Source organism: Ictidomys tridecemlineatus, chromosome Y (genome assembly GCF_052094955.1).
Source record: "Ictidomys tridecemlineatus isolate mIctTri1 chromosome Y, mIctTri1.hap1, whole genome shotgun sequence".
Taxonomy (NCBI): Eukaryota; Metazoa; Chordata; class Mammalia; order Rodentia; family Sciuridae; genus Ictidomys; species Ictidomys tridecemlineatus.
In genome coordinates, this window is record NC_135494.1 from 556834 (window position 1) to 561737 (window position 4904).

The window sequence follows — 4904 nt, forward strand, 5'->3', positions numbered from 1 at the left end:
TATTTTCTTTTAGTGCCTGCTGAATGTTACATAATTTTTTCTTTAGCCATTATTGCCAGAATTTTTATCTTCATCCCAGTGCCGGTGAAGATAAAGATAAAACCAATCTACAGCTTCTGCAATAGCTATCACTGAACTGCTTGCAGAATTTGCCTGGACTATATATCACTTGTAAGCATTGTGAACTATCTGTTGGTGCAGCAACTTGTGGTAGTGTTGGGGTATTTTTGCTGATGGTGTCATCCGTGGTACAATTTTACCAAAAGGAGCTGTCAATTGGCTTGGTGTATCCTTCTCCCTTCTTCTTGTGATGGTCGTTCAGCTACAATTTAGGGGCCAACAGAGTTGAGGCAAAGAACCCACCCCCCTGTTGGTACAAAGGCCTATCCACAGGTGTGTCTGTATGCTGGACCAGTAGTCAATGACAGGTAAGATCCTATTGCAATGGTACCAACCTAAGACAGGAGGCTGATGCCTTCAGGTCTGCCCATCCAATTATGGGTAAGGACCATATGTAGTATTGGACAACCTAAGGCAGGCATGGTCCCTGATTGAATCAGGGACACCTGGTGCAGCAGATCTCTCCTGTTATTTGCAGATAAACAACTCAGCAGGATGGATTTGTGCCTAGGAGTTCTGTGTGGGTCTTTCCAAAGACAAGGGTCATGCCCCCTTCCTTGGACAGGCTTTGCTCTGAGGTAGAGGCTGGTTCCTCAGGTGCTCTTCAGCAGATGAGTGGATAAAGAAAATGTGACACACACACATACACACACAAGCACACACATGGAGTGTGGGGAGAAAAAATAAAAGTCTATTGAATTAGACAAAGAGAAATTATGGGAAGGGAGAGGGAGGGTATAGGAAAGTGAGTAGACTGGATGGGACACATTCCTATGTTCATATATGACTACAAACCAGGGTAACTCCACATAATGTACAACCAAAAGACTGGGATCTTAATCAGAATAAGTTACTCTCCATGTATGTATAATGTGTCAAAATACACTGTAGTGTCATGGAACACACAGAAATGCAAATACTGAAATTACTAGAATTATCAGGGCAAGAACAAGAGAGAATTTGGTTGATCTTGAGAGAGGAAAGATGTCTTAGAATTATACTGAAGATACAATCAGGAACAACTTTTAATTAATTAATTAATTTTTTTTTAAAGAGAGAGAAAGGAGAGAGAGAGAGAGAGAGAGAGAGAGAGAGAGAGAGAGAGAGAGAATTTTGATATTTATTTTTCAGTTTTCGGCAGACACAACATCTTTGTTGGTATGTGGTGCTGAGGATCGAACCCGGGCCGCCCGCATGCCAGGCGAGCGCCCTACTGCTTGAGCCACATCCCCAGCCCTTATTTTTTATTTTTTATTTTATTTTCTTGGTATGGAGGATTGGACCTATGGGCACTTAACCACTGATCCACATACCCAGCTCTTCTTTATATTTTATTTAGAGACAAAGATGCTTCAGGCCGCACTAAGTTGCCAAGGCTGGTTTTAAACTCGCAATCCTCCTGCGCCAGCCTCCTGAGCCGCTGGAATTACAGACATGAACCACTACACCAGCAAGAACAGAAAATTTGATAAAGAGTACCTCATCAAATTTATAAGAATTTTCTCTTCAAACACCATAAAGAATGTGAAAACAGGGGCTGGGGATGTGGCTCAACTGGTAGTGCGCTCGCCTGGCATGCGTGCGGCCCGGGTTCGATCCTCAGCACCACATACCAACAAAGATGTTGTGTCCACGAAGAACTAAAAAATAAATATTAAAAAATATATATATTTAAAAAAGAATGTGAAAACAGTCTCTAGATTTAAGCATTCCAAAATCTATGCATACATCAATATATCATTATTTTACTAACTAATGTTTTAAGTTATAATTATACAAATAATTCTAATGTGAAAATATTTTAAAAAAGAAGCTGCTGAACAGGAGACACTATTTCACATGATATATCACATGATATATTTGATTAGTTTTTTTTTCTAGTGTCTAGATTATAGCGAACTCTAGTGAGTTCATAATTAAATCATGGTTGGCCAGTTAAAAAATGAGTTCAGAATTGTGAAACCCTGAATATGGCTGCTGGTTTGATGGTGTTCCCTGAGGATGAAGTTCAAAATGCCAATCGTCAACCTTCGGTCCCGAACATTGGGATGATTCTACAGTAAGGCCGCCCCTATCCTGGATCAGAACAGGGTTCCTGCAGTGGTATTTTAACTCACCTGTTTTTCCAAAGGTTATTGATATGCTCTGTGCAAATACCCCCACCTCTGAAATCTGGGGGATCTTAGAGTTTGTCTCCACTTGCTGCTCAGGTGACACAATCTGAGGCTAACAGGGACCCTAAGATCTCTGCAGCCGTGTGTTCCTGCAAGAGCCCGGCAGGGGGCGCCCTTCCCACACACTTCACCCTTCTCCTGCAGGATTTTTTAATTGGAGGAGGAATGATGGGGTCTGACTCTCATTTATGCTTTCACTGCAAGTGAAGATACAGAACCACTCCAAAGCTGTAAAGGATAGAGTTAGCATCATGTTCAACTCTAGCATTAACTAATCATAAAAAAATAAAAGCCCCCCCCTCAAAAAAACCAGCATAATAGGAGCTGGGAAAGCATTGTTAGGAGGAGAGAAGACATCTCTTTCCATAATCTTCCTGGAATCCCAGAAGACACTGGCCAGTATTCCTGGCTCCTCAGAGCTGGAGATGCTGATTGGATCTCGGTGGGCCCCAGCTTCACCTGCTGCTGAGGAAGTGGGTGCACCTGACCTTGTGTGAGGAGCCTCTTCCACTGACAGGGCTTTGACCCGCAGGCCAGGAGACTGCAAGGGAGGCTGGGTCTCCATGAGGCCTCCCTCAGAACCGTGTGCCAGTCCCCTCACTCCCGCTGCCCCGTGTGATCCAGCTATTATCACACAAAAGTGCACACGTGAGCCTGTCATGTACAAAAGTGTCCCAAGCATCACACGAAACAAGTGAAAGAGGCCACAAAATCCGTGAGCTTGGAGAATCAGGAAGCCGGAGACTGAAGCCATCCAGGTCATTCTCACATAGCCCAAGACAGAGGACAGCCCCTGAAGGGCCTAGTCTTTAGCACAGTTCTCCTTTATAGTTCGGGACACAAGTGACCGCCCAGCAGCAAACCCTGTGCTGTCCTCAGCCAGGGCCACACAGCCACAGGTACTGTTTGCTCCTCTTCTGTCCTCCTCTAGTGTTTTCCTTAATGATCTAGAGACCCGGATGACGAGGATGCTGATCCCAGAGCACAGACTCTAGGTGGCAGAATTGCCTTCTGCTGGGGATCATCTTTGTTTTGACCCAGATCAACTCTGTTCCCATGTGCCCTTTATACTTTTCCCAACACCCATGCCCACTGCACCTCAACTTCTCAGGTAGACATACGTAGAGAATCACAGCATTGTCCCCTTCACACAGGAGGAAACTAAGCCTCTTGTGAGACCCACTCATCACAGGGGCCATTTGTGGGAATCACTCTGAATGACCCACACCTTCCAGTCCTGAAGCAAGAAGCTCCAATCAATCACTCGGGCATTGCCACAGCTCAAGAAGTAAAAGGCATGTCTTCAGATGTAGATGAGTCACCAATGGGGTTGAGCGACACTCACCTGTTCTACTGTAATCCTACCCCTTTGCCCTGTTTGGGATAAAATGTTCCTTGGAAACTCCCTTTGTGTGTTCCCTTCTCTTGCTGGGCCTTTGGGTGTGGCCTCCCTAGATGTCAATCAACCTGCTGGCAGCAGACAACAGAAAGCTAGACTCAGCCCCCTGAATCCTGACCCCTTGCCTCACTTGAATGGCTTCTCCCCAATAAAAGAGTTCAACATGTGTGTGTGTGTGTGTGTGTGTGTGTGTGTGTGTTCTCTCTCTCTCTCTCTTTCCATGGATCCCTGAGATCCGAGCAGCCATCACAACACCCAAAGGAAAAGGTATCTCTGTCTTTGTCTTTTGTGTGATTATTTCATGCAGCTCAGTTCACCTGGAGTGACCCTGAGTGTTTTAGTCATGAGGAATGCGACAATTGGTTGCCCATATGGTGACTCCAGGGTGAGTTTTAAAAATTCAGTTCGTTTGGAATTTCTCTCCAGAAGCTAAGAGCGCTTAGGATTGTAGAGTATCGTGGACCGAATTGTAGAAAGTAAGTAAATTAGACAGAAGAAAAATCTGTGAGGTTAAACTTTTTACTATCTGGGAATATTTTGTCTTTAGAAAACTTTTTTTATAATTCTAGAGACTCTAAATAAATGTAATGAGTTACTAAGATGATTAGTGGGATGTGTTGCTGAGTCCTCTCCCATGGGGAAAGTGCTTTTGTGGACTTTTTTAGATAGTTTGTATGAATCTTTATGTTTTAAAATATCAGATAAAGACTTCTTGGGTGAGTGTACTAGAAGTCAGCGCTTGGAGAGTGAGAAAACAGGGAAGGAAAATGTTGTGATGAGACTCAACACAGGGATTCTTTCCCCATAGAGAAGTAAGTTTTATTTTTCTGTTTTTTTTTTTTTTGTGTGTGTGAACACTCAGTTTGTACTGAACCCCTACTGGGTCTGATGGCTGAATCCAGAGACTGCCTTAACATCTGATAGTAACGCTGGTGTCTGCTATTAAAGCTCACTTTTAAAGTCCCACGTGCTGCCAGGGAAAGTGCAAAGGCAGGAGGACACAAGCTGCAAGTGCAGGTCAGCCATGGGATCCCTCCCAGGCCTGGGGAATGCAGACAAACCAAATGGAATGCCACCAGATAGGGAAGCTCTAGGGCAGCGGGCTCCAAGGTGTTTCCATCATCATGGTAACCTCCCAAGCCTGGCCGCTCAGCTGGCTTCCTGGGCCCGCCTCCTGCATTTCAACAGGCTTCCCATTGGTCCTTCCAACT

General features: G+C 44.5%; 1 long non-coding RNA gene across 2 annotated transcripts in view; it reads right to left on the reverse strand.

Annotated features, from left to right (window-relative positions):
- Positions 1-4904, reverse strand: part of LOC144371938 (uncharacterized) — a 28792-nt gene that overhangs the window by 17789 nt on the left and 6099 nt on the right. The gene's annotated exons all lie outside the window — the stretch shown is intronic.